At 47.1% G+C, this 23,507-nt stretch overlaps 1 protein-coding gene across 1 annotated transcript in view; it reads right to left on the bottom strand.

Moving 5' to 3' along the window:
• Window positions 1-23,507, bottom strand: part of LOC138249851 (N-acetylated-alpha-linked acidic dipeptidase 2-like) — a 700,770-nt gene that overhangs the window by 151,009 nt on the left and 526,254 nt on the right. The gene's annotated exons all lie outside the window — the stretch shown is intronic.

Here is a 23,507-nt window from a genome sequence, read left to right as displayed (position 1 = left end):
CCACTTGTAGCAGTGAGAGCCAAACCCTTTTAGACCTGACACAATTAAAAAAGAAAAACCGGGTTGGATAGCCCATTTTTTAGGTCAAGTACTCAACAATTTGTGCTTGTGCTCAACTTTGGCTAAGAATCCTCATGGTCTTATGATCAGTCTCATGATTTTTTTTATATTCATTCATATGCATATGTAGGGGAGAAGCTGGGATATGTTATTACGTCCAGAGCAGTTGACATTGCAACTGGGGAACCAGGTTCAAGTCTTAGCGTCTGCTTAACATACTGTGATTCTGGCACAATTACTTTGTCTCCTGAGCCTAAAAAAATGAATGTGACCTTGTGTAATGTAACTGGTGCTCATGTAAAGGGCTCCAATGCCTTTGCTGCAACTGGAAAAAAATGGTGACACATGGAATAAGTCAGGAGAGTTGTGTGTTTTTTCCAGGTCGGCGTGACACACACTGTTTTTAAATGCACACGTTTGAGTTATGTGCAGGGGGAGAGAAAGCTACTACCTTTGTGCTAACCTAAATTTTTTTTATTTTTATTTAATGCTATAAAATATGAACTCCTTGTTTAGGGTTAAATCTCTTAAACAACACGCTCCCCAGAATAGAGTTAAGCATGTTTAGGCTGGGCTCACCGACCAATCAGCCTGGCCTTGCAGATTTCTTGGGGGCGAGACTGATGCATGGTGGCCTGTGAGGCTGCTGGCTGAATCTGATTTGCGCCCCTGCACCCAAGCCCACGACAGGCTTGGATGAACTTGGAGTAGACCATTTGCCAAAGCAGCATCAATCAATCAATCAATCAAAGGCATTTGTATAGCGCACTGCTCACCCGGAGGGTCTCAAGGCGCTGGGGGGGGGGGGAACGCTACTGCTCGAACAGCCAGGTCTTGAGTTGCTTCCTGAAGGCGAGATGGTCTTGCGTTGTCCGGAGGTGGATGGGGAGGGAGTTCCATGTCTTGGCTGCCAGGTAGGAGAAGGATCTTCCTCCGGCGGTGGTTCTGCGGATGCGGGGGACGGTGGCGAGAGCGAGGCTGGCGGAGCGGAGCTGGCGGGTGGGCTTGTGGAAGGTCAGGCGGCTGTTGAGGAACTTGGGGCCCAGGTCGTGGAGGGCCTTGTGTGCGTGGGTGAGGAGTCGGAACGTGATTCTTTTGTTGACGGGGAGCCAGTGCAGGTCTCTCAGGTGTTCGGAGATGTGGCTGTGTCGGGGGATGTCCAGGATGAGTCGTGCTGAGGCGTTCTGGATCCGTTGGAGTTTCTTCTGGAGTTTGGCGGCGGTGCCGGCGTAGAGGGCGTTCCCGTAGTCCAGCCGACTGGTGACGAGGGCCTGGGTGACCGTCTTCCTGGTCTCGGTGGGGATCCACCGGAAGATCTTTCGAAGCATGCGCAGGGTGTTGAAGCATGAAGATGAGACGGCGTTGACTTGTCTGGTCATCGAGAGGGAGGAGTCCAGGATGAAGCCTAGGTTGCGAGCTTGGTCCGTTGGCTTGGGGGTGGCTCCCAGGGCGGGGGGCCACCAGGAGTCGTCCCAGGCGGATGGTGATGATCCCAGGATGAGGACCTCCGTCTTGTCTGAGTTCAGTTTCAGGCGGCTGTTCTTCATCCATTCGGCGACGTCTTTCATCCCATCGTGTAGGCTGGCTCTGGCGGCGTCCGGGTCGCTGGTGAGGGAGAGGATCAGCTGGGTGTCGTCGGCGTAGGTGATGATCTTGAGGTTGTGTTGACGTGCGATGGTTGCGAGGGGGCTCATATAGACGTTGAAGAGGGTGGGGCTGAGCGATGACCCTTGTGGAACTCCGGAGATGACTTCGGTGGCCGCTGACCGGAACGGGGGGAGGCGGACTCTCTGGGTTCTTCCGGCGAGGAATGAGGTGATCCACTCCAGGGCCTTCTCCTGGATGCCGGTGTTGTTCAGGCGCTGTACCAGGGTGCGGTGGCAGACAGTGTCGAACGCTGCGGAGAGGTCCAGGAGGATGAGGGCCGCAGTTTCCCCATTGTCCATTAGGGATCTGATGTCGTCTGTGGCTGCGATGAGGGCGGTCTCCGTGCTGTGGTTGGCTCGGAAGCCGGATTGCGAGTGGTCGAGGGATCCGTTGGTCTCGAGGAAGGCAGCTAGCTGTCTGTTGACGGTCTTCTCGATGACTTTGGCAGGAAACGGGAGGAGCGAGATGGGGCGGTAGTTCTTGAGGTCGGAGGGGTCTGCAGTTGGTTTCTTCAGCAGGGCACTGATCTCGGCGTGTTTCCAGCACTCCGGGAAGGTGGCGGTGTTGAAGGAGGCGTTGACGATGTCACGGAGGTGGGGTGCGATGATGTGGTCGGCCGTGTTGAAGATGTGGTGTGGGCAGGGGTCCGTAGGGGATCCGGAGTGGATGGTGTTCATTGTGCGTGTTGTGTCTTCGGTGCTGACTGGGGTCCAGGTGCGGAGGGTGGCGGTGGGGGGCATCGGTTCGGTGGTGGGGTTTGTGGTTGGTGGGCCGAAGCTGTTGTGAATGTTGGCGATCTTGTCGTGGAAGAAGGCTGCGAGGGAGTCGCAGAGGTCTTGCGAGGGAGTGATGTCATTGTTTCCGGCGTCGGGGTTGGAGAGCTCTTTGACGATGCTGAAGAGTTCCTTGCTGTTGTGGGTGTTGTTGTCCAGTCGTTCCTTGAAGGCTGTCTTCTTTGTGGCGCGGATCAGTTGGTGGTGTTTGCGGGTGGCGTGTTTGAGGGCCGTCATGTTGTCTGTGGTCTGGTTGGTGCGCCAGGTGTTCTCCAGGGAGCGGCAGTTCTTCTTGGAGGTGATGAGCTCGTCGGTGAACCAGGAGGCTTTCTTGCTGCTGCGTCTGCTGGGAGGGTTCTTCTTCAGTGGTGCGAGGGCGTCTGCGCAGTTGGTGATCCACTGTGTGAGGTTGTTGGCGGCTTCGTTGGGGTCCGTTGAGCTGGTGGGGGGGTTCTGGCTGAGGAAGGTGGTGAGCTGGTCGCCGGTGATCTTGTTCCAGCTCCTGCGGGGGGTTTGTTGAGGGTGGTGGTGGGTCGTCGTTTTACTGAAGCTGAAGTGGACGCAGCTGTGGTCAGTCCACTGGAGATTGGTGGAGTGGCTGAAGGTGACATATTTGCTGGATGAGAAGACTGGGTCAAGCGTGTGGCCGGCGTGGTGGGTAGGGGTGGTTACCAGTTGCTTGAGTCCGAGGTTGGCCAGGTTGTCCAGTAGAGCAGTGGTGTTGCGGTCCTTGTCGTCCTCCAGGTGGAAGTTGAGGTCCCCCAGGAGGATGTAGTCGGTGGAATTGATGGCGTGGGGGCTGACGAAGTCTGTGATGTCTTCGCTGAACTGTGTGCGTGGTCCCGGTGGTCTGTAGATGAGGGTGCCTCTGAGCGTGGTCTTGGGGTTGGTGTGTATCTGGAAGTGGAGGTGTTCGGCGGAGGTGAAGGTGTCATCGGAGTTGGTCGTGATGCGGATGGTGTTCTTGTGGATGATGGCGATGCCTCCTCCTGTCTGGTTGACGCGGTCCCTCCTGGTGATTTTGTAGCCTTCTGGGACGGCGATGGCGACGTCGGGTGCTGAGGAGGCGTTCATCCAGGTTTCCGTCAGGAAGGCGATGTCTGGTGCTGTCGAGTCGAGGAGGTTCCAGAGTTCGACGGCATGCCTGTGAACGGAGCGGGTGTTGAGCAGGATGCACATCAGGTGTTTGTTGCTGGGGCTCGGTTTAGTAGGTGCAGTGTTGGGTCGTAGGCTGGTGAAGCGGCAGGTCAGGCAGGTGAAGGGTCCGTGGGTGCGTCTCGGGGTGGCTCGGTAGCAGGCGGTGTTTCGGCCGGCGTTGAGTGCGTGGAGGGTTCTGGCATCGTAGCTGTGCAGGGTGTGCTGGCGAGGGCGCGGACCAGGGGGTCTGGCGCTGGGCGCGGTCCAGGCGCGGACGGGCGCAGACGGGCTTACCTTCGGCGCTCAGTCGGAGCTCCCGCTGCGCGCGTCCGCTGCGCGGTCGCTCTGGGGGCGTCATAAGTAAGGAGCCGGGAGTGAGGAGCAGCTGGGTGGCGGGAGCGGTCCGGCGAATGGAATCACAGGGGGGCGGGGCCGCAGGGAGGCAGCGGCGGGAAATCCCAGGAGCAGCGAGCGAAGGAATCTGCAGGCAGGAGGCGGCAAAGGCAGGCAGGAGCGGCAGCAGTGAGTGGGGCGACCAAGCCCTGTGGAGCATCATGTCAAGAACATGTTCAGGTGCACTGGGGTGGATCATATGTGCAGCACCTACTGTTCCACTTATCCCGAGGGGGTATCCAGCGGTTCTTTTGAAAATTGTATCTAATTTAATGAAAGGCCAATCTCACTGCGTAGAAAGCCACTAACATATGCTTCACATGTTTCCTATCAAATCTTCCCTATCTGTGTTTATGTACATTGAACGAGTGGCTTTTTGTTCAGCTTCTCATAGAAAGAAATGTGCCCAAATTACAGGGTACTATTGTGCACGCAAGTAGGTCCATTGAAGGAAGTGCTTGCTAGAACTTTTTGAAAATCTCGACCCAAGGTCTAATTACATGAAAACAAGTTGTATAATGAAATTCTACTCTTTTTAAAATATCTTCACCGAGAGGACTCCCCCTTTGTCGGTCGGGCTCGCTCACTCCGCTTGCTTGTGATGTAACACTCATCCCCAACTTTTACGCACCACCACTTTCAAAAGTGACCAGCCGTCACTGCCCTTGCAAACCCCCTCATTTTCCTCCCAACCCCGTGTGTTGCTCCAGTCTTTCGCGTGCTCGCTGTTTCCTTTTTGTGAGGGGAAGTTTCAGTGACTTCCGCATTCCCGCCACAGTCCACACCTACAGCATCAACAAGCGTCTACTTTCACTCGGTAACCGCAAACATTTCAAGGTGAGCCCAAATAACCAGCTACTGAAGTGTTCGACCTTTTAAAAGTCATTTTCGTCTCTTTCACCACCTCCCACTTTTTTTGTAACTGCTGGACAGCTTAAAGAATTTGTACAATTTCGAAAAATATTTGGCTGCCAATGCAACTGCATTTAAATGCCTTTGGGATCCACGGGCAGTACTGAGTAGATTAAGCAGCCTGGAGCACGAAGAAACCGCTAGACCCATTACCTTGACCTTTAACACCTAGCCAATCCTCCTTTAATGTTTCTTAATAATGGTTCTTTGCAGCATCCTGGGAGACACGGCATGACCGCAGGAGGCGAAGATAGCTCAGTGTGGCAGGCTACAGGGCTTAGATTCAAATATCACCACAGCCGACTCTGCCGTTCATCCTTCTGGATGCTGACATACACGTTACATGAGCAGGTTGAAAGTTAAGGTTACCCGATCACAAGCAGAAACAATTTAGTTCAGTAGTTTGCTTTTGACGCTTGACTCGTCTGGGAAGAAAGAGTGTGCGTTTGTGTCCGAGTGTCTGATTTCTCCTCCATTTTATCCATCCTTTTCTCTTCCTCTGGCTTTCATCCTGGAGAAGTGCTGACCTGTGCAAACGATCTGCTGTTGTCACGTGAGGCACCTTTCTAAAGGCAGGACGTTTTTGGGAGTAATTCAGATGGTTCAGTTTCTAAACGAATCTGTCATTAAATGCTCAAGCCGGCGTAATAAAGTGAACTTGCTACTTGTGTTCGAATCTTGAATCGATTTGTGCCTGAAGAGGCTCCGGCGTTGTTCACTAAAACACAAACCACAGTAAATGAAGATTAGGTGACGTAATTGCGAACACGAGGCTTCCACGGGCTCCAATTGTGTTCAGGTAGGTGCAAGTCTCATCTTGGTGATGCAAGCACCTGCTGTGAGTAAGGCTGGATTTCCGACTGCTGAGATGGAAGAGCATTGAGCTAGCATTACCTCCCGTCCCTCCCTCGCCTTCCTTTCAAACCAATGAGACTTCCTGCCTCCCACTAGACCCTCCCCTTCCCTTTTAAAACCCCCCCCCCTCCCCTACCCCCTCCTGTTCTTTTTGTCTAGCCCACGCTAGACTTTCCCTTTTCACTTACCTTCACGGCGGGGCCTGGAGGTCATCGTTGGATGCACTCCTCGGGAAGCGGAGCTCCGCGAGGTGTGCTTCGGCCGGGCGCGTCTTTTCTGAGCAGGCGGGGCTGCTCGTAAGACGCGTCCTGGGAGGCGGCTGACGGGGTCGGCCGGCTCTTGGTGGCTGGGGCGTTCAGTTCCGGTTTTTCTTCGCCGCGGAGCCGCGGAGGGATGCCGAAGAGTGTTTTTGGGTTTCTGTGCGGGTAAGACGGGCGTTCTGCCCGCATTTTGACTGAAATTCTTGTTTTATCCTTTATTTGGATTGGTTCTGGGATATTGTTCCTGGGCCCTGTATATTTTATCTGTGGATGAGATCGTGCCTACAGTTCAGTTAATGGCCGGAGTCCAGGTGCTAGAGCTCAGTGGCAAGGTCAAGTACCTTTGGTGCAGCGGGTTACCTGTGTACAGTGGTGCGACTCCCGCCTACACCCTTAAAATTTCTTATGAGGATTATTTCTTCTTCCTCCTCAAAGGAGGGTGGTGCTGATGGCATTTCCACTCCTGGGAGCCCCCTGATTCAGGGTGGTGGTGCTGCGCCCATCATGTCCAGGGAGGAGGTGCAGGAGATGTTCGAGGGGGCTGTTTCCAGAGCTCTTCATGCGGGGATGGCCTGGCCTAGTGGGGCTGGGCTACCCGTTCTCCTGCAATTGCAGGGAAGTCCTCCTCTGAGAGTGTGGGAGGGGATGCTCCATCTACGTCCTCTGGGGGTGATTTTGGCTCCAGGAAGGGGATGTGGGTTGTGATGGCACATGTAAGGGTTTCCTGTGTTTAGTCCTGCCAACGCTGGCTCTCTCTTTTTCCACGATATCAGACGCTGTCTGTATTTTCCATGCCTTTTCGGGGACCTGTGAAGGATATGGTATTTTGGGAGTGGAGGATGTGGATATGGCTCAGGTTCCACGGTTCATTCAGATACGTTCTTTACTTTTGGGTGAGGAGGTTTGGCCTCCCTCGGTCCTCCTGGATTCACGTTTGGCTACCCTGATTGGCAAAACAGCTGTCAATCCGGAGGATTGTGTGCCTGCTGATGCCACGGACCGTAGGGTGGACTCAGGGCTTAAGAGGGCTTTTTGCGGCTGAGAATCTGGCTCTGTGGGCAGGTATTTCTTCGGCTTCTGCGGCCCAGTCGTTGGTGCAGGACTTGGATGAACTGGCAGTGGCTGTTCAGGATGGGGCAGAGTGTTCGGAGCTCCTGGCTGGTTTGGGGCAGCGGCCTGGTTGTTGGCAGATGTGTCTTCAGATGTGGTCCGTACTTCGGCTCTGGCTTCTGGGGCTTTGATTGGGGCTCGTAGGTCCCTCTGGTTGCGTTCCTGGAAGGCTGATCCAGGGGAGGAGGCGGCCTTGTTGAGACTGCCGTTTGAAGGCCGTAACCTATTTGGTGGGCAATTGCCGTCCATGCTTTCCAAGGCATTTAAGGAGAGGAAGCATGCCTTACCTTATAAAGGGGGTTCTTCTTCGGGTGTAGGGTGGAAGAAGCATTCCTGATCTTCTCCTACTAGGGTTGCTAAATCCTTTTCATTCAGGAAACAACGTTTTCAGCCGCGTTTTTCGCCTAAGTGGTCTGCTCCTGCGACCCGGGGTGGTTTCAAGAAGGGGTCCTGACAATCACTGTGGGCCTGGCAGAGGGCCGGTTGGGGGAAGACTGAGTCACTTTCTGTCAGCTTGGGAGGACAGTGTAAACGATCATTGGGTAATAGACATTGTGACCAATGGTTATGTCATAGATTTTGTTGTGGTTCCTCCAGATTCAGGGGTACGTCCCACACCTCTGCCTTCAGGGGGGTCACGGAGAAGAGCATTGTTGAACGGAGTGCGAGGCTTACTGGTCAAAGGGGCCATTTCCCGCGTTCCGCTAGACGAACGGGGTCGGGGCACTTATTCGGTCTTGTTTCTTGTACTGAAAGTTTCAGGGGGATTTCGGCCTGTGCTCAATCTAAAGGAGGTGAATACCTGGATCAGGACAGTGCATTTCTGCATGCTGTCCATTCAGACTATTTTTCCATTGGTCAGACGAGGGGACTTTCTGGTGTCACTGGATCTGCAGGATGCTTGCCTACACGTGCCTGTGGCAGGATCCTCTCAATAGTTCCTGAGGTTTGCTGTGGATCGGGTGCACTGTCCGTTTTGTGTTCTGCCGTTCGGCCGCAAGACTTCTCCTCAGATTTTTACGACGGTACTGGCCCCCCTGGTGGCTTTGCTACATTCAGAAGGGGTGTTTACTCATCCATATCTGGACGACATTTGCTCCGTTCTACCTCGCAGGCCCTATTTCGGAAGCAGGTTGCCCGAGTTCTGGTGTCCGGCAGAACCACGTTTTTTTTTTAATCAACGGGGGGCTGTCGGTTTAGTCCCATCCCAGGATCTGGTTTTTCTGGGGTCTCGGTTTCGGACTCTTCTTGGCTTGGTGGCAGTGTCAGTGAAGAAGTTTGTGGTGCTCCGGTCCATGGTGGGGATGGTTGTGGTACAGACGGCCCTCCGTGCTTTTCTATGATTGCGGCTGCAAGGTCATTTGGTGGTTCTGCGGTGCTTGTTCGGGCATCGTAGTGGCCAGGGCTTATGTCATACTTCATGGGGGGACCTGGTCTAGGGCTTTGTTCGGTCTGGCCTGGAAGATTTTTTTGGTGTGGGCTCAGGAGTGGGTTTCTGCTCTCAGGGCTGCATACGTTCGGGCATTGTGTTACTTCCTCTCAACTTTTCTCCATCCAGAGTTCACTGTTTCTTCATCTGGTTCGGCTCTGGGGTCTTCCAGTGCTGGATGTGTTCGCGTCCGAGTAAAACGCGTAGCTCGGTCACTTCGGCTCCCGGTTTTCGGTGTCCCCAAGCCTGGGAGGTGGACGGGATGTCGTGTCCTTGGCCGAGGGGCCTTTTGTATGCGTTCCCGCCGTTTCAGCTACTCGGGCCTTTGCTGTTAAGGGTGCGGCTTCTGGGGGCCAGGGTTGTCCTGATTGCTCCCCATTGGCCTAGGGCGAATTGGTTCCCATTGCTGCAGCTGAGGGCATCCGGTCGGATGTGGCCTCTTCCTCTGTGTCCGTCTCCCCTGGAGTTTCCCGGCCTCTCGTTGAGGTCTTAGGGGAGGTTACGCTTGACTGCCTGGGAATGGCCCGCCGAGGTTTGACGGGTCCGGGGGTGCCAGTGGCTTTAAGTTCTACTTTACTGGGTTCCTGGCGGCGTTCCACTTTACTTTCTTAGGGTAGGCTTTGGTAGTTTTTTTTCTTCTTGATGCTTGAGGCATGTATTGGATCCTACCGGCACGTCTCTCTTTGATGTGATGCAGGTCTTGCAGGACGGTACACAGTTGAGGTTGTCTGGGGTGTCTCTGCTGGTACAGTGGGCGGCTATTCAGGCATTTTGAGGTCCGTGGCGCAGCCTTCCGGTTAAGGGTCGTTTGTTGCCGGGATTTTTTCAGGGGCTTTTTCATTTGTTTCCTCGCCCTGTACGTTCTTTTCCTTCAGGGGATCTTTCTTTGGTGTTGGAGGTTTTAATGGATTATCCTTTTGAACCTCTGGGGGAATGTGTTTACGTCTTCTTTCCTTAAGGACGTTCTTTTTGGTGGCCATTGCTTCGGCTCGCCGTTTAGTAGACTTGGGGGCCTTGGCCTGTTCCTTTCCTTTTTGGGAAGTTTTTCTGGATCGGGGGGTTCTGGTTCCGGTACCTTCTTTTATCCCGAATGTCAATTCTTCTTTTCATGCTCGCCAGGAGGTCATCCTTCCTTCCTTTTGTCCGAATCCCGCTTTGGTGGTGGTGGTTCGTTTGCTTTTGTTGGATGTACGCAGGGCTTTGTTGGAGTGCCTGAGGGTGGTGGCTCCTTTCCGTAAGGGTGATTCGCTTTTTGTAAATTTTGGGCCGGCCCGTAGCCGAGATGCCTTCCACGGCTTCCTTGAGTCGGGGGGTGAGATCATTGATTCTGTTTTTTTTTTTTTCCTTGATGGGGGTTGTTCCTCATCAGGGGGTTTGGGGTCGTTCTACCGGGGGTAAGGCGGCTTGGGTGGCAGAGTCTCAGGGGATTTCAGTGGTGGGAGTTTGCAGGGCCGCCACTTGGGCCTCGCCTTAGGCGTTCGTTCGGCATTCTGGCCGGTCGGACTTGGGTTGTTTGGAGTCGGTATTGGTTCACCGGGTCTTATCCTCTATGTAGTCTTAGGGGTGGGGTTTTGGTGGCCTTTGTGCATGATATTGAACTTCTTGCAACTCAGTGTCCGTCTCCTGTGTGCTTCTTGCTATGTCTCATTGGTTTGAAAGGAAGGCGAGGGAGGGACGGGAGGTAATGCGTCCATTTTCTTGCGATAATGGCATTACTCCTAGTCCTACTCCCTCGCCTTCCTTTCCGTTCCCTCCCGCCCTCCTGGTACGGACTGTCTGAGTTGCTGCTTGGGCTTGGTTTTTGTACAGGAGGGGGTAGGGGTGGGGGGGGGGTTTAAAAGGGAAGGGGAGGGTCTAGTGGGAGGCAGGAAGCCTCATTGGTTTGAAAGGAAGGCGAGGGAGTAGGACTAGGAGTAATGCCATTATCGCAAGAAAATGGACGCATTACTACAACTGATCATCAGCAGTGCATCGCTAACTCTGTTGCGACTGGAAATGTTTTGGGATTTAGATTTTTGTGCACCAATAATGATGGTTAATATGCATCTTCGCTCGTAATTCCAAAGACATAGACTGAATTAACATAATTGCAGTTGAAACAGATTTCAAATGAAATATAAAAATGAAGTTCTTAATATGTTTTACTTAGTCCAAGTCTGTATAAAACTCCATTTTGAACAAGATGTCTGCCATTTGTGTCACAAACTCATAGTCCTCCCTCCGCACATTATCTCCCCACAATCTCTGTAGAGCGATCTCAAGCTGGCATATTGTAGTTTATTTTCAATGTCATGATTACACTGATTTCGACTAGTTTCTCATGTTCGTTCTTATTTGCAATGACTTGTTACATTTGTCAACGTTCTTTCGCTGTGATCACTAGCCTATTCATTCACCGAAATTCTAATTGATTAAGGTTTCATTTCTGAGCATTTTTGAGCTGAGTTTGAACATTTCCGGACGACTTTAGCATACAGGGTGTTGAATAATATTTTAACTAAATAAGGTGGTGTTTATGTGGTAAGGGAATGATGTTTATTATTCTTGTGTTCTGATTTGCTAAGGAAATGATACTTTTGCTCATACCATGATGATGGTGATGAACTGCTCATATTCTATACAAGATTTGTGTAGGAAAACCCCTTAATTTTTTAGTTTTCCTTAATACTACTAGGGATGCTGCCCGTCCATTTACTGATTTTGCTGCTCATGTGTGACTAATCTGTGGTAGAACCGTGTGAGGTAAAATGAGGTGTCTAAACTTTGGGTTGTCGTCATTTTGGGGTTCAGTTTTGCCCCCTCAAGACCAGAACTTTTCTTATTGTTCCATCTTGAAAAGAGGAGGCCAGGACACAGCCTGTTATTTATTCTCTCATTGGGTTTTGTCGCTCAGTAGCAACAAGATTAAAATCACCTTTAGTCAACGGCTCCAAGGTAATGAGGAACACTAATGGGTCCCCTTGAATTGAAGCACCTTCAATTATAAGCAGGACTGAGATCAGCATTTAGGAGTTGACTCTTTCTGCATCATATTAGCAACATACAATGGTAATGCTGGCATGTGCGCTGAGGGTGAGAACAGTATTACTCAATGTGATGATATATATTCTGCAGCACAGAAACTGAGCTAGTGTGGCACTGTGCTGAAAGCAACAATTTGCTCTAATATGGTTGCAACTGTTTGGAGCTGTTGAGATTTAAAGGATTCAATGTTCTTTACGGCTTAGTCTTCGTGCCTTAGAACATTAACTTTTTACTTTCTGAGTTTTAATTGAACATCCCACTGTTAGCTATCAACAGTGTGTTTCTAGACATGTTTGTACATAAATTGTGCTGGTGTTCAGAAGCTCCATAGCTGTAGCATTGATTCCACCTTGAGCATTTATTTATCTGATCCTTAAGGCCTGTTTGCATATCTCCTGTAAAACCTTAATTAGGACTTCCTTTAAAGTGGCAGCTGTATTGCTCTCCCGCTTGCTTGGTCCGCCGATTCTCCAATTTGCCATGAAACATCCTATCCCCTCCGCCCCATCCCTCCTTCATTGAACAAGCAGTTGGGCTGTTGCTGGCCCAAACAATCTTAAAGAATGGACTACTATGCTCGAAAATTCCAGACCCGACCCCTCGGATCAAATTTCCTTATCGTCAGACAGATTCAGCGAATGGATTTTTGATTCACTGTACTGCTGGTAGAGGCTACCACAAGGGGACATCACAACAGGAAATCTCCTTGGTTCACTCCTCACATTTTGCAGTAAAAAAATAAAAAATGTAAGCACTGGGAGGGAAGGTGGCAAAAGTCCTAGGATTACATCACGAAATCCGACTATAAGAAAGCCACTAGAAACTACTATGTAGAAATAAGATCCGCTCAGGCCACTTACTATGCAACAAAAATAGAACAGTCTGCTAATTCCACCAAATAAATCTTTTAAAGTTTTAAAGAGATTGTTCAGCCTGCTTCTCCTACTGACCTTATAGAGGCCTCCTTGGAACACAGTAATAATCTTGCCTCCTTCTTTCAAAAGAAGATATTGGATATTTATTTAGCCTTCTCTGGTAAGCCTGCTCAGGAAGTTGATCATGTCAGCCAGGTCATGGCTCGATAATCAAGGCCTTCTTCCTCTCGGGCTTCCCTCTCCTCATGGAAAAATCTGTGATAAGGCTTTTCCATTCTATAAAATCTGGGCCCTGTGTATCCAGCACATTCCTACATTCTTGCTCTGGGATCAGATGTCATTGCCCCCCTTCTTACTAATTTACTAAACTAATCTCTCACAACAGGTCAGATCCTGCCCCAGTGGAAACATGCAGTAGTCAAGCTGCTGCTAAAAAAGCCTCATCTTAATGCAGCCATCTTTAACAACTATAAGCCGATCTTTTTGCATCCTGCTGTTTCTAAACTTGTTGAACAGCATGCCAATAAATATCTTTCAGGCTTTCTTGAGGATCACAAGATCTTCTATTCTACACAAATGGGTTTCAGACCTTAACATGGTACTGAAACTGCTTTGCTTGCTGTGGTGGAAGATCTAAGGTGACGTCTTGACTAGGGAGGCTCTGCTGTCAAAATGTGGCTTTTGACACCGTAGACCATAATATTCTGATACAAAAAACTTTTAAGGCTGGTATCCGTGGCTGTGCTCTAAAATGGCTGTCTTCCTTTTTGGAGAATTGTACTTCCCACGTTCTTGATCAATAATGCCTCTCCATCTCCCTATCCTTTAATTGTAGAGTGCCTCAGGGATCCTCCCTGATCCCCACACTTTTTATTCTCTATAAGTATCCACTGGCTGAGACTGTAGAACCCTATGGTCTGTCGTTGGTTTCGTATGCCGATGACACCCAGTTGGTGTTCTCATTCTCTTCAAACTCAAACTTGGATAAATCACAACTATCACAGTGTCTTCCAGCGGTAGCCAGATGGATGGCTTACTACAAACTTAAACTAAATGAATACAAGATTGAGGTGATGTTATTAGGGAATACATTTCTTCATAGGTCCCCTTCTCAAGTCCTTTAAGGGCTGGAAACTTTACCTCCTCCAAAAAAACAATAAAAAGCTTGGGAGTTTGGCTGGACTCCTGCCTCACCATGGACCATCAATCAAAAAATATGTCTGCCACCTGTTTCAGAGTGTAAAGGCTATTAAGGAAAACTTTTGATGTCCTCCCTTTCCTAGCCAAAAAGCTTATTGTTCAAGCTCTCATAATCTTGTGTTTGGACTGTGGGAATGCTCTTTACTTTAGCTCAAGCCAGTATGAGGTAAAGAGACTTCAGATTGTATTGAATGCCGCCTCATGCCTCCTTTTGAATTTTCCAAGACATCAATCGGCTAAACCTTCAATAGTCGCTCTCCACTGGCTCCCGGTAAAACAATATATAAACTTTAAGGCCCTCTGCATTATGCATAGAGCACTTCACAACAGAGGTGCTGCTCTGTTGAGACCTATAGCCCCTCATTATACCTTCTGTTGGTCCCTTTGATCCTCAACGGTCTCTATGATGAAGATCCCCACAGTTAAGAGAGCACGGAGGGGAGGAAGATCCATGGCTTATAAATCAGCTCAACTTTGGAACTCCCTCCCATTGGAGCTTCGTCAAATCATTCGTGAACTCTCCTTTCAGAAGAATATGAAAACTTAGTTGTTCCGTATTTAATCAGGTGTCCCCGCAGTCTGCTCTGTTCCGCTTTAGCACTGGGAGGCCTTTGGGTAGCCAAACTAAACTTCTGTAATTCAGGCATAGCTTGTCTAGTCTTCTGGAGTCAGTCGTTCTCCCACTCTGGATCTTTTATAGATTAATTTGTCCCAGTCTGTGGTCTGGGAACCCCTGGGGGGTCTGCTAAGCCAAATGCACAACTGAATATCTTAAAACATACTGTAAATGGCAAGGAATGTGAAATTGGAGGATAAAACTTAAATTAGAATCCCCAGATTGATTTGTGGGAGCAGTGTAGGAACATCAAACACAATTTAGCATGGACGATGTGTGGCTTTGTTTTGTGGTTCGAATCATCAACAATGTTTAGGCCTCGGTCTCCGGCTTCCAGTAATGACTCAGTTGGGGGGTTCCCAGATTCCAAAAATGATTCAGTGGGGGTCCCTGTGTTCCAGTAATGCTAAAGCGGGGTCCATAGAAGTCAAAAGGTTGGAAATCACTGCTTTCACAGTAATCCCTCCTTCTCAATGTTGCAAGTGGAAAATGGCAGCTCATGACCTTCCCGTAACAGTGTAGAAGTGCAGGAGTGGTGCTTTTAGCCAGGACAAGTGAGGGAGATTGGATTCCCTCCTGTCACTGGATTCTGACCTCCGCAAGGTGATGGGAGAATGTGGTGATGCATCTGGCTTTCCCCGCTCTCTCTCTCTCTAATTGAGGGATTCCACTTAGCACCTGTGAATGGAGCAGTGGAAGCCTAAAGCACCCAGGGCACTCTCATAGGTGCAGTGACCAATGTAATCGCACATATTGAAATTGCAGGAAAAACATGCGGAGAAACATGCATGAAGTATTCACAGTCAGAATTATCATCAGCTCACTTCTGGCAGGTTTCACCTATTCACTTTATAAGTAGTCGTGGAATTCAATGTAAGGATTACATGTTCTGTGCCAAGTCTTGTCATTTCTAGGTCACACCTACCAGACAGTGCAATCTGTCTGGTTGCAAAACACTCACTGTCTCAGAAGTCGGCCTATAAGGTTTGTTGTCACAAACTAAAATTGGCAACGGAAGGCTCCTTGGGCTATAATCTTTGGTCTGAATTAGAAGTAGGCTGGGATCTCCGGCACGGATCTACCTGGATCAGGCCCTGTGCTCTCTTGGTCTAACTAACGTTTGGGACTCGATCCTAAGTCACCAGAAATTAAAAAATCAGGCCAAATTTGGCACACAGGTAATTTCAGTGCTTGAGGATAATGACATTTTGTTCAGATGTAGACATGGTTAGACGATACTCCGGAGTTACACCAGGTTAAAACCACAGGACTACTTAAGTGATCCCTACAGCGTCAAGATCAAGGAACACTTCCCGAAATACAGGCTGGGGATATTACCCATCTCAAGCCATTACCCCGCGTGGAAAAGAAGGGGAGGTCAAGAGTATTGTCGGCTATGTAACCAGGCGCCAGTGGACATCATTCATGTCTATTGCTTGTGCTCCTCTGCTCTGGATGATCGGCGGGCGCTCTTGCGTGGGAAGTGGAAGGGTCGAGGAATAAGGTCCTGCAGGGAGGCAGTCTCAGCCTGATTCAAACCAACAGACATCAGGCTGAAATGTGTTATGGTGAAATTCCTGCAGAGATTTGGGAAATTGGCCTCAGTGGAAGTTGGAGAGGAGGGGAACCTCCTAAACATCCATAAAGAGCCCAATATCCTTAAATAACCTACCTGGCTTTGCTACGTTGTGCCCCCAGTGAGATTATAGCCCGTGGAAGGGTAATAACTTCATTTAGCTCTTGCATCAACAAGGATAAAGGGTCAGCTTGGTTGGGGCACCAATGGATGAAGTACCTCACCCACTCACTATCGCCTCTGATGCCTCATTTAATGCTGCTCAGAATTAGATTTTTAATTTTACGAGTGTTTACTTTTAACTTTTACAAAGCACCGTGCACTTGAGAATATGCACTTTCATTTTAATAATGTTTATTCGGTACAAAGGGAAAGCTTGGTAAGGGCATTGATGGATAACAATATTATTCCACTTGCTATTGTTCCCCGATGTCCCTGTTAACGCTGCACAGAACCTATAATAAGTGCTCACATTTTACCTTTATAAAGTACTGAGCACTTTAGTTGTGCATCTGAAATTAAAATCCAATAACGCTCACTGCATTTTATCTGTTGCACTTGCAATTTCTACTTTGGTGCCAGGGTTGGGGCTTTCTGGTAAAGGCTAGGGAATACATATTCAGGGGGACAATGATGATGAGATGCAGGTCAAGAAGTGAACCCATTTCCATAATCTGTCCAACAAAGGGCCGGGGAGGAGGGTTTTACGTTGTTTAAAGCACTGTCCTGAAAAGCCTGATGTTGCTGGATTGTTGTGTATGTTTTATGTGTTTAAAAATGCAGTTTATTATATGAAGTATTACATTGAAATGGTTTTAATAATCAATTAATAAATATATTATTATGTTTGCACAACACCTTCCGTGGGCCTAAAACATACCCATTTCTAACCATTGGCAGGCTTTATTGTTACTCTTATTTGATGGCAGTCCGTGTCTCATCTTGTCCATCTTGCGTTTGTACCTCCCCTATATCATTTTTACAATCCATTTGATAGTCTGTCTCGTATTCTTCCACTGCTCACTTTTAGGGAACAACTTTTTTTTTAAAATTAAGTACTCTGTGAGATTCCATGTGCTTTCCAGCTCTCTGCTTCATGTGCTTCTTCCCTATGGCAGATCTCTGTTGCCCTACACTACCTGTTCCTCTCCTTCTTGTGTGCTGTTCTATCACTTTCATTTGCTTATCTTTTGTGCTCCATGTAGCTCTCTCCTTGATGTCCTGCTCCTTCCTCCCAAGCAGCTTCATTTTTTTTTTAATCGCTACCCCTGATCCCTGTTGGCACGTATCTGCTTCACCATACCCTCCACCGCTCGTTAATATTAGTGTTTTTTTCCATTTTGTTTGGGAAGGCGTGGCAGCTATTTGCTACTGGCCCTTCTGCTTCACAGAAAAGAGCTTTTGTGCTATTACAATTTCATTTTATTTTTACCTGATCGGTTTAGGATCAGTACATTTTTAAAAAGATGCACGCCTATGAAAAGACATTGTTGAGTCATCTCATCTTTTTTTCCGATGAAGTTCAGCATCACCAAAAGACATTGGCAAAGCAGATAGGTCCCGAACCAGAGATTTATTGGCTTCACCAAAGCTTGTTCTTTTGTATTGGCTACAGCTCAAACTTCCCAAACTAGAAGACTCATGATGATTAGACTCCTCTGAACTTCTGCTTCTCCCCAGAGCTTGTTGGGCCACAGAACTTGTGAAAGGAATCAGTCAGGTTTTTTGCTTCTAATCAGTCATATTCTTACTTGTAATTTTGGAAATACAATATCAATTTCACTAATTGTAGTGGTGGGTGTGGTGCTGACCACTGAATCTGGAGCAATAATGACTTCTCTCTATATCTGCGAGTACCTTTCTTCAGTGTTGGGTAAGGCCAAGTAGTCATTGGCCTTGGGATTAGTAGTACATTTGTCACCTGAACAAGGACGGTCCGTCTAGCTTTCAGAGACATGTGTCTGCTATGAATCCGGTGTCTTAGCGTGGGTAGCAGAAGGCCATGGTTTTCTTTCCTTGACATGATACTTTTGTCGTCCCCAAAGCCCCAACTTTGGTTGGACACCATTTTCATTTCATATTTGTTTTCAGCAGAAAAGGACTCCCTAAGCACTGTCAGACTGTAGAAGTAATTGTTTTTCCCTATTTTCACAAAGTTGCGTATCTCCAGTATGCACTCTTTGGTCATGACAAACTTGATGATGTGTCACTTTCCGGGGATCTGCTCTCACTCTTTCCAATAAAAAACATATGTCCAATGAATTAGGTCTCTATGGCACTTGCATTTTTCTTTTTACAGCATGACACATTTCTCTTTTAGACCTTTAATATTGCTTTCTATCTCCAATGATGTTCATGACTGGTGCTTGCAAGAGTCAGTAGATCATCACCTTCATTCAGAACTCTTCTTGTCTTGCCAAAACTTAGTAGATTGAATTCTGAAAGTTCTCCACTACTGATGACAATTCAAAGCTTAGCTATTGGAATGTTTGAAATTACATGTTGTGATGATACCCCTTGTCTAAACTGTAGTTCAGGCAAGGGATAGTCTATGTTTAGGTACTGAATGGAGCTGAAAAAAGAGAAGGATGGAATACTTGAATTAATCTCAGCCACTGGTATTACTAGGGGTCCGTATCCCAGTCCATCATTGTTTTGCACACCATGCCACCTCAGTTTGGACCCAGCCATATGCAAATCAGTCTTGACCCTGCTCCTGTGTGAAAGGTACAGCCCTAGCTGCAAGGACCTACCTGAACCAGAATACAAGCAACCCAGGTCCAGTTTCCCCCTAGTTAGGGTTCATCAGCCAAGTATCCCTTAATTCCATTGACACAGTGTGCATGGGACCTATGTCTGGGCATAACTGTCTCAATTAGGGCGACACACTAAAGTATACAAAAACGTGATGGGTGAGTGCCTGAATTAATCTTAGCCAATGGTAATGACTCGGGCCAAATTCCAGTCCATCATTATTTTGCATGGCATGCCACCTCTGTTTGGACACAGCCATGTACAAATCAGTCTTAACCCTACTCCAAAGAGAACAGTCAAGCCCAAACTATAAGGTACAGAATGGGGCAACCACTAAACTTCATTAATGTCCAGTAGGATTTGTTCAACTATTGAGTGATTTGTCTCTCCCAGTGATGGCCTGTTTAGGGATTTGCATGTCTTCAAATATACCCTTGTAGCCACACTGCTAACTTTGCAGGTAACCGAAACAGTGGCCATTTAAAGTGGTGAAACCTTGGAAGGCCTCAGTGACTTTACCCTCTCCAATACATCCAAACTCTTTTTACCTGTTGCCTAAGATGGAATGGTGTGTTTCAAAGCATCAGCATCACCCTTTCAATTCCATATGTGATCAGATTTGCTACGCTCTAAGATATCCTCAGTGATGGAACAGGGGGAGCTATTTAGGAATCACATCATAACGGCTCACACTTATTGCAGAGTAAGTGAACTGGAGAAGCACTGCCGTTCAGCAGCATCTCAAGACATAGAAGACATAGGATGTTGCAATGGTTTATGATGTCAAGGAAGCATTAATTGAGGGGTACTGGTCCGCTTGACTATATGCATATACTAGACTAATGTCCTTACTTTGACTTTAGCACTAGCATCTACAAGGGTACACAGCTGTGTAGAGACGTGAATGTCTCTTGCATGATTTTGCGAGCATACACTTATGCCTTGAGTCACCTAACAGCAAGTATCTACTGTATTTTTGATTTTTAGTGGACAGCATACAAGACAATTGTGTTTGTCTGCACACTTAGGTCTTGTTACTGAAGAGGCAAATAAGGGCATTCCTTTTTAAACAGTACTACTGCCCACGACCTCCATAGCGAATGCTCAACCTCTGGGCTGTGTTTTTTAAGTTGACACTCATAACCTGCATTTTACATTTTTCATTGGCATATGGCACACCAACACAACTAGTTTATTTTAAATTCTTTTTTTACACACACGAAAAGTGGGAAGTTCCATATGTTTTAGTTTAAAACTTGGGTCCAAGTAAAGATCGGAAAAGGTGACAGAATTACCTAGATGATCCCTACATACACTGGACTAAAACAGGAGTGTGTGCTGGCGCCGACTCTATTTAACATCTACACAGTGTACCTCGATTCTCGATTAGTGGAAGTGGTATGCGACCCCCCAAAATTGGCGAATGAACCAGTGTGAGCCTTAAGATATGCAGATGATATTGTGCTCTTCAGCCAGACGCCGTTGGGCCTACAGTGTTTAATCTCCAAACTGGTGGATTACAGAGTCACATGGGGCCTCGAATTAAATCACAATAAAACCAAAGTTTGCACCATTCTGTACCCCATTAATGGGTCAATGTTAGGCGTTTTGCAATCTGCATTTTTTCTGGTCTCTTAGACACAGACCGAGAGCTTCCTGACTTTGCACTTAACAAGCCTCGTTTGATTCAGCTCCCCTCTGCACTTTAGTGACCGGCTCGTCCCGGCCACCTCACTATTTATGTTTTTGTTGGTGATTTTAAATTAGTGAACCCTTCACTGTGTACATTAGTGTGAAAGTGTAACTTTGTGTCTGGGGATTTTGGCGTAATCCTACTGACTAAAGTATTGTAAACTAGAGTGCCTCATATGTGCATGACAAGCAGCTAGTCCATCAGTCTGGTCATGTACGGACCCCTTGTCTCTAATTGTACAGGTGTGATGAAGCAGAAAATGAAGGTTTTACATTTATTAACGCGTAAACGTAGTGTGAAATAATCATGTGTGACTCTAACCGAACTAATAAAGATTGTACGGGGACAAAATGTGCCCTCAGAGTAGTTTGCCAACATTTATAAGCGTGCTTTATATAACGTGGTGTATTAGAATTGCACTAATCCGACATAATCGTAAACGTGTGCTATGATTTGCTTGTTTGAAATGTTTTAGCTTAGCATTACTTTAGTGCAGGCTTCGGCCTAGTGGCCTGGTCTCACGGTTTAGATGCTCGTATTTTTCCAATGTGCTATTAAACGTGTACTTTTGCTTGAAGCTGTACTTTTCCACTGAGACCGTTCACATGCTTATCTTAAGGTTTCGTGCCAGCCTGGCATATTTTCTCTTTACTCCAAGGTCGATTTGCAGGTGCGGACAATGGAGGCTCTGAAAGTGAGCTAATTGGTATAAAATGTTGCAACTTGCGTACCCATCTCCAAGGATAATGTATGCTTAAGTAAAAGCTTGAGAACTGTCGTTTTTGATTGGACAATTTGAAGCTAACCTATGAACCCTCCAATGGAAGACCCTACTGGATTTGAACTGTTGTCTATAAAAACCAGGTGCACGAGAAGAAGGTAGCCATTTGCAGCCATTGCAGCCATTACCAGCTCGATACCCGCCATTTTGCAAACTTCGTAGCTATTATGGCCCACTTTGCTGCGACGCCATTTTGAAAGAGACTTGGATGCTTTCTCTAATCGAGAGAAAGAGACTTTAAATGATTCTTGCCCTAGAGACTTTAACTTTGATTTAATCCCTTGCATGAAGTAGTAGTTTTTCCTTGCCGCCGTGAGGCAATTGCCCCGTCCACCCCTGCCCCTTTGCCCCGTCCCATGCTGATCGAAACGGTACCCATGCTGACCGAAGAACGGTACCTGTGAGACGAAGACTTCCTTGATTGCTGATCGTAATTGGTAAATATGAAAGGAAATTATAAAATTGCATTGTGTTTCCTTTAGGTAACCAACTGCTGATTTTGATAAGAGCCCTAGTTAGGAGTTTTTCTAAATTAATGTTGCTAAATTGTTTTTGCATGAAGTCCCACATGCCGATGCTAATTTGAGGTTAGACGAGGATTCCATATGTCGCACGATGCAATTTGAGACCTTGTTATGCTGACTAAATGTATGCAATTAGTTCGTTACAGATTATCGTATTAGTGATTTGCATTGCTATTATCGAATGCCTTGTGATTCAATGCTACATAGATTGCACCTGTTTCGCCGTTATGGACAGCTATTAATGTTCATTTATGTTTATCATTTGGTGTTGAGACACATCTATATTGTGCTAGCTTTGTTAATATAGGGAAATAAAATTCACTAACTTTGAATAAACTGGTGTGGTTATTCCTGACTGAAAGGTCAGGGTTCGCCGAAATGTATTCTGGATTAATTGTCAAGTGTTATGTTGATCAAGGTATTGCTTATGTTCGTTATTGATTATTGATTTGATGTAATTGATCGGTATATAGAGTACAGAGAGTCCCACTTAGTCAAAAGATTCATCGGCCTAAAGAGCGTCCGGATACAGGTAAATTATTAGTACGGACCGCTCTATCAGGTGCAAGCTGGTAATACATTGAGTTCAACTATAAACCTGTCTCTTTTGTAGAAGAGGTTAATTTTAATTAATTTAATTTTACCGTTAAAGTGCGTTTATGTAATGATTTTAATTAATCAACAATAAAGTATTTACATATTTGTTTTCATATGTTTGAGAGGCTTTAAAACACCTGTTAACCACGATGTAAACTATTTTACACATGTCTTAAGGAACACAAGTGAAATATAAATCATTTACCTTGTGCATTCCGAGTGAATTTGGCTCAAGGAAGTGCATCGTAGGTGGATTATTATTGTACTGTTCCTCATTTATAAGATTGTTTAATCTCACACTGAGTAAGAGCTGAATTGGGACCTCTGGGATAAAGAACTGCATACCTGCAAGTTATGCAAATTGCTGCAGAAGACATATTGTCTCCACGAACTACCTTATAAGAAAGAGGAGCTTGCTTCAGCTCCCCAGTGAAATGAGTTGTGGGAAATACGTTTCAAGAGGGCTGTGTGCGCCTCAGCACTGAGTTTCCGGTAAACACTGCAAATCAGGACACATGTGATGTGTATGAGATCGAGCAGAGATAATTAACAGGATACGATGCAAACCACGGTAGATGTGCACTGTTACATATGAGTACTATGATCACAGGTTGCACAATGAATAGGTTAAGCGTGCACTGTGAATTATCTGTGGAGAACTCAGTACTGCTTTCCAAATGCTTTTCGACCGGCAAAGAGATGTTTTATGGGGGCACTGGATGTCTTAACACTTCAAGAGTACATTAAAAATGTAGGCTTAGTGCTGCTGTGAGCTTTATACATGTATCAGCACTGCTGTTTTTTGGGGAGGGAGGGATGTGAATGATCTTACCCAGACCTGAGTTCTCCTTGCATTTTTGGTACATCTCTCTGTAGTAAGATGAAAAAATAAACTATGCATGATATGCCACGAAATATAGGTGGCCTAGTAGTGGTGGCAAAAATAATTATAAAATAAGCAACCAAAAAAGCAGGGTATGGTGCAAGAGGGAGGGATAGACGGTCATAGGAGCAAATTCCCTAAAACTAGTGCCCCCATAAGTGTAAGTGGCTGGGCTTTTGCAAAAAACGAAAGAATAAAGTAAGTTACTAAATAAAAAATAAAGCAGGAGTGGGGTTGGAGACAGAAGAGTGGGAAGATTATGATCAACTCCCTTGGAGTGCAGAAATAATCCCACTTTGTCAGCAGCGGAAGGATACAAGTGAACCAATAAGAAACATGGTAAAGAAGGATAAAGAAGACATGCTCTTGGGGCAGAATAAGGCATTATATAAAAAGCAGGGAAGTAAG

Source organism: Pleurodeles waltl, chromosome 8, assembly GCF_031143425.1.
Source record: "Pleurodeles waltl isolate 20211129_DDA chromosome 8, aPleWal1.hap1.20221129, whole genome shotgun sequence".
Classification (NCBI taxonomy): domain Eukaryota; kingdom Metazoa; phylum Chordata; class Amphibia; order Caudata; family Salamandridae; genus Pleurodeles; species Pleurodeles waltl.
This window is presented reverse-complemented; position numbering and strand designations above follow the sequence as displayed.